This window comes from Dermacentor albipictus, chromosome 1 (assembly GCF_038994185.2).
Source record: "Dermacentor albipictus isolate Rhodes 1998 colony chromosome 1, USDA_Dalb.pri_finalv2, whole genome shotgun sequence".
In the NCBI taxonomy this organism is placed as follows: domain Eukaryota; kingdom Metazoa; phylum Arthropoda; class Arachnida; order Ixodida; family Ixodidae; genus Dermacentor; species Dermacentor albipictus.
Window position 1 is genome coordinate 336,908,504 of NC_091821.1, and position 15,260 is coordinate 336,923,763.

At 46.7% G+C, this 15,260-nt stretch overlaps 1 protein-coding gene across 2 annotated transcripts in view; it reads left to right on the forward strand.

The window, feature by feature from the left end:
* LOC139054561 (complement C3-like) overlaps positions 1-15,260 on the forward strand; it is a 190,169-nt gene that overhangs the window by 10,763 nt on the left and 164,146 nt on the right. For both annotated transcript variants that reach the window (XM_070531704.1, XM_070531705.1), the window contains exons 3-4: positions 6,370-6,570; positions 13,522-13,592. The gene's annotated coding sequence lies outside the window, so the exon portion shown is untranslated. The remainder of the gene's footprint in view (positions 1-6,369; positions 6,571-13,521; positions 13,593-15,260) is intronic.

Below are 15,260 nucleotides of genomic sequence, written 5' to 3' on the forward strand. Positions count from 1 at the left end.
GTGTCGGCGAGCTGTAAGTTTATGATTGAAAAATGGGAGCCAGTGTCGACAAGAGCGGCTACTTGGCGGCCGTCAATGCGAACCATGAGGTCGGCGCTGACGATATCAGTTACTTCTTTCGTAGTTGTATGTATCGTATTTGTCATATTCGTCGTTGTACTCGACGTCTTTTTCGTCATCAGACTCTTCACGTCGTCGTTCGTCGGTAATGAGGGATGTGGAGAAGTTAGAGTGCTGGCAATGTCACCCGCGGAAGTCGCAGCGGCTAGATTCCCCGTCGAGGGCTAGGGCATCTGCCCCTAGTGTCGTCGGTAAAACTGCGACGAGTCGGCGAATTGTAGCGCGAAGGAGATGGGACAAGGAGAATGTGGGCGGGGCGTCTTTGTATTTTGCGGCTGACCGTTCACAGGAGCGTCGTTGTAGGCGCGTCAACCGTCACAATACGGAGAATAGGCATAGTTGGCAGGAAATATATGTATATATAGGGGGTGTCTTATCTGAACAGCGCAATGAAAGAAACGGATAAACAAAAAACTGAACACCTAAAGTGCGTGCCACGCACCAAGTAAGCGGAACTTGTCAGAGGGGAGGCCATTGAAGCATAATATAGTTTTAACACATTATAAGTGGTACAGACGGGTGTGTTCACATAAAAATGGTCATAGAGAAGTGCTGACTATTTCTTACTTGAATTAACTATTTATACCAGAGAGCGCTCAGCATAACGTAACCAAGCTTATTTTTCCACCGCACGCTTTTGTTCCAACATGAAAGATCTTAACTGAAACAAGAGAGAGGTAATTGACTTATGCTATCGCAGAACGTCCTAATTTTGAAAAAGTGGACAGAAATCAATAAAATTGAGCCTGCTTTCATAAGCCTAAACGAATTTTAAACAATAATGAAATACATGCCACTTGTTTCCTAAGCCCAAGTTTACAAAATGCAACCACCCCAGCAATTGAGGAGGAAGGTCAAAAGTGAAGATGTTTCGGTAATGTTACCGTTCTTCGTAGTGACCAACATGAACGTTTGAGTGCAGCGCGGTCGTGCAGGGACCCAAGGGGCCTGGGAAGTCTCAAATGCCATGTAAAAAGAAAGTTCTTTCCTCCTCCTCCTCCTATTGCTGCCGAAAGTTTTTCCGTGTATATATTTAACTGTATTAACGGCTAGCAAACATCATTTAGGCTCTTTTAGCAGTTGTTTAAAATTTTGGCAGCATGTACGCAAATGTCGGAAAACGTCGCTTGCTCTGATGCCTTCTGCGCAGAAAAAAATGATTATGCATTGCAAATAAAAAGATTATACATAGATTAAAAATCGCCGTAGGCTTTTAGCTTTATAGGTGTATGGGGGCGATCAATAGGTATCTTGGTACCGTAATGCATTATGAGCATTAGATTTCTGTCGTAGAAGTCGCGGCGTTCATCGTTACATTTTTCTATACAGCGTAGAGAACATAAACGCGGCCACTAACGCGACTACCGCAATGCGTGACACGGGTCCGTAGTTGCTCTATTTGTCTTTCCCGTAGGCGCAGTGCGCTCTATCTCCTCCATTGTTTGGTCCTTCTATATTCTGCGAAACGGAGGTTACACATTCTGTCAGTTCATATTCTCTTGCGGTCTTTTTCTGTGGCTTCAATGTGGCGACGAGTCACACTGGTTGCGCACATCTTGATTTGGTTTCCATGATAGAGTGTACAAAGACGTAGAAAGAAACAGATACACAGAGACAGCGGTGACTTTCAACTATAGATTTTATTGTTGTACGCATCGATAGATATATACCGTACGAGCGGAAACAAACGAGACAGCGAAAAAGAACATTTAGTGGCGCATGTGGATGAACCATACAGGTGCCCGAGGCATGGTTAAAACAAATAATGCAATGGTTACAACGACAAACCAAGCAATCGCATCTCTTCTTCAGATAGCTTCACTGATAGCTTGCTCACGTACCTTTCCTTTAATTTTGCAATTTCATGAGCCTCCACATTCTCCCTTGTCATCCTGCTATGAGCCCACACAACATAGAAGTACTTTCAAACATTGGTTTGCAGGGCAATCTTGGCAATGACTGCCCAAATGACCCGAGATTACCCTAGTGACGTTACAATGATACTCTTTTAGTCTGTCATTGATGCATATGCCAGTTTGACCAACATGCGTTCTTCCGCACAAAAGCGGAATGGCATAGGCAACGTTATGAGTGAAGGTTATAAATTGCTTACGATGTTAAGTAAAACATGCGTTCCTGTTGTTATTTTATGACTTAAACTGTTTTAATACCTTCTGTAGACGCTCAGGGGCAGAAAACACTACGTCCACTTCCGAGCATACGGCTATTTTTCTGAGATTATGCGAAATACAATTGATGTAGGTACCACACCAACTTTCTTTGCTCTAGCGGTGCTATTGCTTCCCTTCGAAGCGTTTTTACACTTCCTGCTTTCAGGATCCACAAGTACATAACGCTTAAGAAAGTACGAAATGAAGCAAGGAAGCTATGCAAAAGTTTTCAAGCTAGATGGATTATCCCGTTCTTTCGAAAAAAGCACAAAGGGGCACCTTGAGTTGTTATCTCAGCAAAAACGCACAAGCCGGAATGTCCCCTCCGAGTGATAGTGTCAGAGAATGCAACTCGGCAGAAACATGTAGCAACGTTTTTACAAAATTACTTAAAGCTCTTGCCAATCGACGACCCATTTTTGGTAACTAAGTCTGAACAAATGGTGGAATTCTTTAAATACTGGCAAGACAGGAACCTTGTCGAGTTTTCAATTGACTTAAAAGACCTGTAACATTCTCTCCCGTAAAATGACGTGATGAAATGTGTAACAGACTGCATTGACAAATTTGGAGCGGTTCGATTTCAAAACGCTTCCTGTTTGACTTGCGACAGATTTTTAGAACTTCTTTGTTTTTATGTTAACTCGACTTACGCGCCTTGGGAGGAAAATGTGAAACAAAAAGGTGGCATATTCATTGGGTCATTTTTCGCTCCCCCCTTAAGTGATTTATATCTAGCTAACCATGACCAGGTTCTTGATGAATACCTGAAAAATAACACAGATGTCGTGAAAGTGTTCCGGTTTGCTGAAGACTCTTTAATTATTTTGAATAACGAATCAGATAACTTTGACACGGTGATTTCCAGAACCGTAACCCCGTTCAATGACGTGTCCTCACTTTTGTCGTTGACGCACGAAGTGCCCGTAGGCAATTTTATCACATTTTTAGACTTGGGATTGTACTTTTCACCACAAAAGGTCTGCTGGAGTTATCAGCCGAGATGCAATAAGCCAGTCCTATAATTTCATTCCACTCATTCAAAACTCGTAAAACGCGCAGTAGTAACACCGCGTTTCAATAATTCTCTGATTAAGTAATGTGACCACAAAGTGGAAACCGGTTCCAGAGATCAAGCCAAGTACCTGGCAGATTCTGGTTACCGATGCGTATGCTCACCTCTGTCCCGAAGGGGTTGAGCAGGAAGTGCAAAAACGCATCGAAGGGAAGCAGTTCCACTGATATAGAGCAAAGAAAGTTGCTGTGGTACCGTATTTCACATAATCTCTCGCAGCTGGACATGGCTTTGTCTACCCTTGAGCGTCTACAGAAGCTATGCAAACAGGTTTATTCAAAGAACAACAACAGAAACGCATGTTCTACTCAACATCGAAACAGTTTGTAACCTGCGCTCATAACGTTGTCTATGCCATACCGCTTTCGTGCGGAAGAGCATGTGTTGGTCAAACTGGCAGATGCATCAATGAGAGAATAAAAAGAGCATCAATATAACGTCACTAGGGTAATCTCGGGTCATTTTGGCATTCATTGCCGTGATTATCCCTACAAACCAATGTTTGAAAGTACTCCTATTTTGTATAGGGCTCAAAGCCGGTTGGCAAGAGAGGTTGTGGACGGACGGACGGACGGACGGACGGACGGACGGACGGATGGACGGATGGACGGATGGACGGATGGACGGATGGACGGACGGATGGATGGATGGATGGATGGATGGATGGATGGATGGATGGATGGATGGATGGATGGATGGATGGATGGATGGATGGATGGATGGATGGATGGATGGATGGATGGATGGATGGATGGATGGATGGATGGATGGATGGATGGATGGATGGATGGACGGATGGACGGATGGACGGATGGACGGATGGACGGATGGATGGATGGATGGATGGATGGATGGATGGATGGATGGATGGATGGATGGATGGATGGATGGATGGATGGATGGATGGATGGATGGATGGATGGATGGATGGATGGATGGATGGATGGATGGATGGATGGATGGATGGATGGATGGATGGATGGATGGATGGATGGATGGATGGATGGATGGATGGATGGATGGATGGATGGATGGATGGATGGATGGATGGATAACTTCATTAGGGTCCTTTAGGGTGCGCACTAGCGCGCAGCGGGCCGCTCCCACGTCGGGACAGAGAGGCCGAGCCTCTCCGCCGCCTCACGGGCCCGTTGGACAGCCCATAACTGTTCTTCGAGGTTGGGGATGTGTAAGACCTCATCCCAGCGTGAAGAAGTGTTGCTTTCATCGGCGTGTAACGCGGGACATCGCCAGAGCATGTTAGGTTAGTTCGCCAAGTCATTGCATAGTGCATATGCATTTGTTGTCTGAATGTCGGGGTACATATTGTGCAGAAGTAGGGGGTTTGGGTATGCCCCCGTCTGATGGGAGGGGGTAGATCCTCCGAGCCAAGTAAAAGTGCTTTTTAATTTCGGTGTACGAGGAAGGAGAGTCCCGATTGTCAGTACCCCCAGCATCAACCTTCCCGGTAGCTACGCGGTTAATGACCCCTCGTGCAGCTCCGTGTGCCGACTCATTGAGGTTGGGCGGGGCACCCTCGATCTGTCCCATGCGGGCTGGAAACCAGATCAATGTGTGTGGCTTGATCTCCTTGCTTCCTAGTATCCCTAGGGCCAGCTCGGATATGGTTGCTTTGGCAAATGCCCTAACAGCTGATATCGAGTCACTGTAGATTGATGTCCTGATGTCGTCCAATAAGGCCATCGCTATTTCAGCCTGCTCTGCGATTTCAGAGGACGTCATCCGAATCGAGATTGCGTTCGTCATTTGCCTTTCACGATCTACGCTAACTACATCGAAGGCCTGTCCGTCGGCGTAGCGCGCAGCGTCTAGGAAACTGTTCTCCAAAGCCCATTAACGAGCCTTTTCCAGGAGAGCCTTCGCGCGCGCCCGACGTCTTCCCACGTTGTGCTCTGGATGGAAGTTTCGTGGGATCGGGGCGACAGTGATTCGGCCCCGCTGCTCTGGAGGGATGCTGCAGAACTTTGTTTTGGTTACTATGGGAGGAACGCCCAGCTCCTGTAAGATGTGTCTTCCAGCTTGTGTGGCAGATAGCCTGACGAACTGGGCCCTCTCCTGTGCTTCCGCTATTTCCTCTAGCATGTTATGCATGCCAAGTTGAAGTAAGCGTTCCGTGTGAGTGTATATGGGGAGGCCGAGAGCTCTCTTGATTGGCTCATGAAATTGCAAAATTAAAGAATTAAAATTAAATTATGGTGTTTTACGCGCCAAAACCACTTTCTGATTATGAGGCACGCCGTAGTGGAGGACTCCGGAAATTTCGACCACCTGGGGATCTTTAACTTGCACCTAGATCTAAGTACACGGGTATTTTCGCATTTTCCCCCCATCAAAATGCGGCCGCCATGGCCGGGATTCGATACCGCGACCTCGTGCTCAGCAGCCCAACACCATAGCCACTGAGCAACCACGGTGTGTAAATTGCAAAATTAGAGGAAAGGTGCGTGAGCAAACCATCAGCGTAGCTATCTGAAAAAGAAATACGATTCCTCGCTTTATCATTGTAAATGTATTGCAGTGCTTGTTTTAACCATGTCTTGGACTCCTGTACGGCTCACCGACATGCGCCACTGAGCGTTCTTTTTTTTTTTTTGCAGTATCAATTGTTTCCACTCGTACGATATATATTTATCAATGCGTGCGAAATAAAAGGTATAGTTGAAAGTTAGCGTTGTCTCTGTCTACCTGTTTCTGTCTACTTACTCGCCTAGTCGCGCTTACACACTCTATCATGAATTGAGACCAACTAGTACGCCAACGTGTTTTAACAAAGGTTATTTGGTTTACTCGAGCAAGCTCGCAGTATTGACTAACAAATCATAAATAAATAGCAACAAATTCAGGAGAACATTCTTCATTTGGTTTGATAGAGTCAGATCACAGTATTGACTAACAAATCATAAATAAATAGCAACAAATTCAGGATTACATTCTTGATTTGTTGAATATACATCCTTAAAAGCACTTTCATCACGCTCGCAGACTCACCGAAGACTGAGGAAGTATTTGTGGAGCCCGGCGCCTTACACGAGTTGCAGCTTTCCAAGGGTGAGGCGCGAGTTAAAGTGACAGTGAAGTGCGGAAGACTATGGACACGGCATGTGCTGCTGCCGGTGGCCGAAGCATCAGCAGATCTCCTCTTTCTGCAGACGGACAAACCAATCTACCACCCTGGATCCAATGGTAATGGAACCCCCTTTTCAGAAATGCAGTGCTGTTATTTAGTCGTAGACTTCATTGAAATATTTTTATAGATAAAATTACGGTAAAATGCTTAATTGAGCTAGTTTATATTTCATCATTAAAAAGCTTGGGTGCTAGGAGAGCGACATGCTAAAAGATAAGACTCATAAGCATATACATGTGTCTTCGAGTTTCGTAGTCCCAGCGCACTAGTTCTCCGTGCGACTCCAGTGCTAGTACGTTGGGGTCGAGGAATGCGGCGTGAAGAAAGTCGGTATGCCACATTCCCCTGCTCTTCAGGCCACCAGATTAATGGACTGCCATAGACCTATTATTACGCTCAACATACATTTTGGTATGATCGACAACGGCCCGACACAGGATGGGCCCCGACGATTCCCAATCTTCACAAACGTCATGGGATTTCAGACTGCTTGTCGACAATTCTGTACTATGACACGCTGGGACACGTACAGAGAAGCGTTGGATGAATCATCATGGGAGCTGTTCGCAGATATGTTGTGGAGCAAGAGAGTGGCTACTGCAGTGTTAAAACTGCCGAGTCCTTTTCCTACTCCTGACTGAAAACTAAAGAGTCTCTGCGCATGCCATAGGAGAGCGGAGCGGTAACTAATGAGCAAAAAAAGGAAATCCCTCCGCGAAAACTGAATATAACAGGATAAACGCTGTCATATGTTGTAGCAAAAAAGTTTTAAGATGAGTTCAATGGGCTGCTTTCTGTGAGAGCTTATCGACGTTTACTCCCATGAAAAGGAAATGGGTAGTAATCAACAGCCTATCCGGAACGATTCCCCACACTAGTCATTCGAAGCACTTGCTTTAAAGGAAGGAAAAAATTTGATTTACCAACCCTTGCAGAATGTTTTTCAGGTGTATACACATTTGCTGATCAGCAGGAATGGCGAACCCTGTGTCACCTTAATCATTCCATGTGATGGATACGCCATTCATCTTTTGTGAGTTGGATTTGGCGCTTAGCAGATTAAGAAGACGCTGTACTGTGGGTCCCGTTTTGATCAGCAATCAAATGCTGACAAATCTGCCATACGAGCGAGGACGAGTCCTTCAGAACATATATAATTGCGTCTGGCCTGCAGGAGAGATCACAGAAGCGTGGAAGACAGCATGGGTGGTGCCAGTGCTCAAGTCTGGAAAAGGTCCTGCGAACCTTGCCTCATATCGGCCAGTATCGCTAAGATGATGCGTATCATAGTTGATGGAAAGACTGATATGCACGAGGTTAAGTTGGTATCTTGAGCAAGGAAGTAGACTGCCATCGTGTATGACCGTATTTCCCCTACGGTTGAGTGCCCAAGACAGTGTATTGGACTTACTAAGCCACATCGAGCACCATCGCGTAGACGGCCTTTCGACACTCACCACCTTTATGGACCTTGCCAAAGCATACGACTGTGCGCTTCATACCGGCATCATCAACGCACTCCAAGCCATGGGCGTCTCTGGAAATGCTTTTCAACTCGTTCCTGAATTTCTTAGAGAGCCACACGCTCAGGTTAAAATTCGTCGTTATTTGGTACTTGTTCCTATACTATTTATGCTGTTTTTGACCCCCAGGTTGTTGGCACGCTACCAACAACCTGGAAGACAAGTCGCCTTGTTCCACTGCTGAAGCCTGGCAAGTCGCCGTTGGAGCTCTCATCATATCGCCCGATCGCGTTGGCGAGCTGTGTGGGCAAAGTAATGGAGAGGATGGTCCTAGGACGCCTGGAGTGTTACTTGGAGTACCACAACACCTACCCAGATGCCATGGCGGGCTTCCGACGCGGTCGATTATCGATCGATAACGTCGTCGACCCGGTCACCTACATTCAACATGAGAAATGCCGTAAGCGTCTCTGCGCTTCTTTGTTCCTCGACGTTAAAGGGGCGTATGACAACGTTACGCGTGAGGCCATCCTCTCTGCTCTCGCAGAGGTAGGAGTGGGTGGTCAGATGTTTAAATGGATACGGAGTTATTTATCCATGCGATCCTTTTTTGTAAGCACCGAAGAAGGCCATACTTGTCTACATTATAGCTACCGTGGCGTCCCCCAGGGCGGTGTACTTAGCCCTGTGTTATTTAATCTAACACTAATTGCCCTCCTTGAGCACGTGCCAACTACAGTCAGGCTATCAATGTACGCGGATGACATCTGCATATGGACGTCTGCAGTAACACGCCTACATTTGCGAGCGAGAATTCAGAGAGCCGCCACACAAACTGTTCTCCACCTCCGTAATCGAGGCCTGGAAATTTCCTCAGAGAAATGCGCACTAGTGCCATTTACGCGCAAACCCATGGCCAACTACAGTGTAATGATAAATGGCCAAATAATACGACGGGTCCGATCGTACAAGTTCCTAGGTGTCATAATCGACAGGGACTTGTCATGGAGCCCACACGTATCATACATGAAAAAACGGTTGACAGGCATCTGCCACCTGTTCAAGTTTTTCGCTGGCAAGACCTGGGGAATGTCGCCAAGTGCGATGTTGCAACTGTACAGGGTGCTTTTCCTAGGATTTCTGCGATACAGCTTGCCAGCAATAAACAACACTGGTAAAACAAATCTACGCACAATACAAAGTCTTCAGGGTCAAGTGCTCCGGATCTGTCTAGGCCTGCCTCAGAGTGCTTCAACAGTGGCTACGATAGCAATCGCTGGAGATCACCTTGTCAAGACCCACATTGAAATTGAAGTACTCAGGACCCATATAAGGCATCTGACCAGGACTCCTCGTCACCACTTGGCCTCCCTAACAGCGGACAGACCACACACATCTTTCAGCCGGACGATAACCGCATATGATGAATCATTGCCAGCTTGTTTCACCCCGGCTGCTAGACCTTCGATTCCTCCATGGTGCCTCGCTCAGCCAAAAATCAACCTCACAATACCTGGTATCTCGAAAAAAGCTGATCTATCATCGCCAGCCCTTAGACAGCTCACGCTACTACATTTGTACGAGAACTACCGTGATTCTACGCATATTTACACTGATGGATCTGTCCTTCCAAGTAGCACCGCGGCGGCAATCGTCATACCAGCGAAAGCTACAACAATCAAATTTAAGACGACCCACGCGACAACATCGACGGCAGCAGAGCTCGCAGCGCTCTTTACTGCCCTTCATCACATTGGTGATGAACCACCACATAAATGGACAATATTCTGCGATTCGAAGGCGGCACTGCAGTCTCTACTGTCGCCTTTACGACGTGGACCACACGAACAACTAATATTCCATATTACAGAGACGTTGCAACATATAAGTGAAGCAGGCCATGAGATAACCTTTCAGTGGCTTCCAAGTCACTGCGGGATTATCGGCAATGAACGGGCGGATCACGCTGCCCGCTCAGCCAATACTGAGGAGCGCTGCGTCCCGATTCTTCATTCTAGAACTGACGCAGCACGGAAGCTCCGCCTACTTGCTCAGCAGTGCACCGCGTCGCAATGGAATGAGCCACATTTAAGAAACATGCGACTGTACTCACTTGATCCAACACTAAGTCTTCGAGCGCCATCACAGCTTCGCCGTAGAGACGGTACGCTTTTATATCGACTTTGGTTGGGCGTTGCCTTTACTAAAGCCTATGCATTCCGCATAGGGATGACCGACAGCCCAACCTGTGACCACTGCGGCCATGAAGAATCAATTGGCCATATTTTGTGTGCCTGCCCGCAGTACAGTACACAGAGGGCATGCCTTCGCCACGAACTTGACAAACTGGACGACCAAGCGCTATCCGAGAAAAGAATTCTACAACATCGAAAGAACCTACCGTCACAGAAGAAGGCCGTGCAAGCGCTGTTGCGCTTTTTGCGATCTACCGGCCTGAGTGAACGACTTTAACTGGAACGCCTTTTGTGTGTGTGCCTCCATGTGTGCGTGTTTTTTTTTCCTTTTTTTTAGCGTTTTCCTCTCTGTCATCTTTCTAACCCCTATCCCCCATCCCCAGTGTAGGAGTAGCAAACCGGAGACTCATATCTGGTTAACCTCCCTGCCTTTCCTCTTCATTCTCTCTCTCTCTGACCCCCTTACTCAGTTCCCTTGTATGCCCTGCAATGTATTTTGAATAAATAAATAAATAAATAAAAATCGGAAATATAGCGAGCGAAAAGCGACGCATTTCCATCAGCGTACCACAAGGAAGCGTCCTATCACCCTAGCTTTTTGACGTTACCAAGGGCACCCTTCCACACGCACTGGAGGTAGGTTCGACGGCACTTAGATTGTCCATATACGCAGGTAACATCGCCGTTTGGGTCTCGGGATTTCAACAGAAACGTTTGGCCCGGATAGCCCAGGCCGCAATCTCCGTCATCGATCACCACTTGTCGACGCTTTGCCTGTCTTTACCAGAGCAAAAATCTGCCTTCGTGGTATTCCCGGTAGTGAGGCTAAGTCAACACGCCTGTCGCTGAATATTAGAGGGCATCCGATTCGTCGTGTAATTAGTGTTCGATTCCTGGGCATCACCATCGACTTCAAGATACTATGGCGAATCGCCGGATAAAGTGTTGTGGCTGCATCAGTGCACAGAATCAACACACTTCGTCGCATGGCAGGTGTAGTTTGGGGAGACAATCCTATGTCCATGGTTAAACTGCACTTAAGCTGCCCTGATAACAAGCCGCATTCTCTATCAGCTGCCGCTGATATCATACTCACCAAGCCAATTCGAGCGCTTGGAGGCAGTGCAACGGGAGTTCATCAGGCGGCTTCAAGAAGAAGGATATCAACGAAGCAGAGCCTCTTCCACTCCGCCTTTTGGCATCTCAGGTTAAGGCTGGGCGAGTCCCACGCAGGCACAGCTCTTCTCCGGCGGCTGAAAGCAAAAAAACTTGCTCCTATTTCCATGCGGTGTTGAACAAATTTCGATAACTGGGATGACCTAAATTGAGTCTCCTCGACCCACCATGGTCTTTCTCGGATGTTACCTGCAGCCTCAGTGTACAACACCTACCGGCGAAACGCACCATTTCAACTGCCGAATCCCTGTTTTCCTGTTTCCTGTGCTACACTACTTCAGCACATGCGTTTCAAAGTGTACACAGACAGGTTGGTGTGTGCACAGACAGACAGCTGCGCAGCGGCATTCTGCATACCCTTCCTTGATGTGTCATGGTCTGGGTGCCTGGATCGCGTAGTTGCGTCTACAAAAGTAAAAAGTGCCGCAATTACCACCGTCTTGCCAAAACTACGCGACTATTCCGGACGAGATGTGGTCCTGACGGACTCAGCGTTGCAAGCATTACACCATGGGCTACTTGGAGAGAAGTTTACAAGGCAATCTCTTGCACTGAATAAATTTCTACTGAGCAGGGCATTTAACGTGGAATTTCAATAGAACCCATACCGCGTAAAAATTGAAAGAAATGAAAAAGCGGACGCTCTTGCATGCATATAGCACTGACATGAATACCAAAAGAGCGCCAAACATTTTTCAGAACCCTAAGGATGCAATCTGCATTCATTTTAAGGAAATCCACGAGTCTCCGCACCGAGCCTCTGTGACCCATTGTCTTATTCGGGAAGAAGCAACGCTGTTGTACCGCATCCGGACCGACTCCGCGTATGTAATCGGCTTGGTTACTCAAGACTGGACGGTGCGTTCCCCAGCTCTGTGCTTTCTGTAGTGATATCGGCGACATCAAACATTTCATTTTGCTATGCCCTAAAGTTCGACACAGAAAGACAAGCGATGGTCGACAGGCTGCGAAAGACTGGTCCTTCGCACAGGGCCTTTCAAGATCTCTTTTTCTCCGGAGGGCCCGCGGCTTTCAGGAAGAGGCTGCGACGACTGCAGATTGCCTTCATGCAAGTCACGGGGCCCTTCGACACCTGGAGACAGACACAGTGACACTCAAAGGATGCTCAGGCTGAATAATTGCCGGCTGTGTATACCAGGATAAGCCCGACTGCTACAACACCATTACCACCACCACCACCATCACTACCTAGAGGAATGTGCAAATGAAATATTTGAGGAATATGCACATAAGAATAAATCCACCTTGAGGAACGTGCACATAATACAGTAGGTCATAGTTTAATTTGTGCGGCAGTTGAAGTTTTCCTCAGGAGTTTTGCGAAATGGCACAAGTATAGATAGATGCCAGCCACGACGAATGTTTCGTTGCCCAAAGTTCCCTTAATATTCACTGCCTTCTTTTGAATAGACGAAGCTTTCCACGAGACCCGCCGTGGTTACTTAGTGGCTATGGTGTTGGGTTGCTAAGGATGAGGTCACGGGATCGAATCACGACGACGGCGGCATGATTTTGATAAATGCGAAAACACCCGTGTACTTAGATTTAAGTGCACGCTAAAGAACCGCAGGTGTTTCATATTTCCGGAGTCCCTCACTTAGGCGTGTCTCATAATCATAACGTGGCTTTGGCACGTAAAACTTCATACTTTCTTTAAGTTTATGTTTAAGTTTTACGAGGCATATGTTCTCTATATAAGTGCTGACTTGGTCGGCTTGAACTATCTTGCCACCTCTATCTTTTTAGGTCCCAGTCACGTCTTGTACTTTGCTCATTCAAGTTAATTTGTTCTAAGGAATCTATTTAAGCAGCAATGATTATTGCTCGAATTCGAGCAGGCACGTTATACTGCGAAGTCGCAATAAGCTTAGCATGCGCCATAAGCTGGCCTTGTACCAAGTTGTGGGATGATTACGAGTATGTAAAAAAAAACTCACTGAAAACGAATACATGAAACTGAATTCACTTATGAAGAAGGTAAATAGGTCAGTCACTTTTCAGACAAAACGCCGGGGTGAATTTTCTGCACCAGGTGATCTGTTCGTGTGTACGCCTCTGTGTATGCGCGCAATTGCTTGAAGCCTACTAAGGGAGACGAAAAATGTAGCATTGCTTGTTAAATTGTCCGTTTCTTTCTCTGCCATGTTTACAGTCAACATCAGGTTCATCGCTTTAAAAGGATCACTGGCGCCGGCTTCGACGAAGTTCAAGCTCGAAGTCAGAGTGCGTATTGCTTTGCTTTCTGTTTTGATTTTACTTCAGAACTTTACATGGACAAAGGAAGAGAGAGACGCACGTGGCATCATTTCTTTCTTTTGTTTGGGAGATTTTTGACTGGTCCACACATATGCTCAATCGTGCATACGGCACACTTGATCAGATTTGAGTTACAGAAGTACCTAAAGGATTGAATGTGATTAGAGAGCCACGAATAATCGTGGTTCTCCAATTATGCCATCTGTACCCTGCGTCGACTTTGCACGTAGCTTGAGTATTTCGGCCCTCACCTCGGCCTCCGTGATTTCCTCGTCCATCGCGGGGTTTTCCCCGCCCATATATGTACGCGCTCTGCGGTTCTCGCGTAATGCTTACTATGTACCCATTCTGTATATCGCGAGTAAGTTCGTCTTTGGTTCCCTCGTAAGTGTGGGTGATCTTGTTAAGGTTCTGTCTCTGTGCTATTTTGCTGCCCTCGGGGTCTAAGAGACATCGGTAGACGGTCCACATTTTGCCTAGCCCCAGCTGGCTTTCCATGCTGTTATAATTTCTGCGCTATCTATGTCTGCCATTGTGTTGTTGCCTGCCTGTGTCTATCTCAATATATCCCAATCCACCACCGTCAATTTCCTACCCTTCATTTTTGTTAGTCCCACGTGTATTGTTGCGGCTATAATGAAGTGGTCGCTGCCCTGTGTTCGTCTTCTGTGTTCGTCCACTTGGGGTCCTGTGTATTTTTTTGTGAACGTGAGGTCGGGTGTGGTGTCCGCGCTCATGCTGTTACCCGTGCACGTGGGTTGTTGAGGATCCGTAATGAGTGCGAGCCCCTCCTGTTGCGCATCTATCCAGATATTCCGTCCTTTGACGGTTCCTCTGCGGTAACCACAAGCGGGGTGCGTGGCGCTAAAATCCCCAACTACCACCACTGTGTTTCGCTCGGCTATCTTTAGGGTTTCGCGGAACAGGGGCCCGAACCTACTCTTGTGTCTTGGAGAGCTATAACGTAAACGAAATGCAAATATACATTAAACCTAAGCAGAGCAGTCCTCATTTATTTGTGCATGAGTGCAGAGCCACTGGTATGCCATCATACGAATGACGACACGCATTTTGCGCGTCGTTTGCAGAGACAAGATATGTGCTATTGAAAAAAAAAGAAAAAAAAAGGAATTAAGATGATGATGATGCTTGCTTTGCGTCACGGCGTATAATGTGTCTCAATAGCCGCTAGTTAACATAGTGTGACACTGAAACGCCGAGGGATGCTATTCCGCCCAAATTGTGTGTGCAGCCGCGTAGGTGAGTTATGACTCGTATTGCAGAAGCAACGGACGGCTACAGTATTAGCATGAGCCCTTCAGTTGGCCCATGCTAACTTTGCTTAATTTCACGTAATTATTCTAGTTCCATTCGCGGAGTAGAAAACAAGCAGCATGAATTTAGAATGCGTATTCTCAATAGACGTGAGTGCTTTTTCTATTTCGTAAAAGTAACCTGGCAGAACTCATTAAAGTAACGCAAGAAAGACACATACACGATCGGTACAGGACAGGACAGACAAAACAGCTCAAGTACTTGTGCTGATACGTGTCCTGTCCGTGTTTTTCTTGCACTATTCTAATTTATTGGATATCATGGGCGAAATTGTCCAACAACACGTGTTGATCTGGAAGT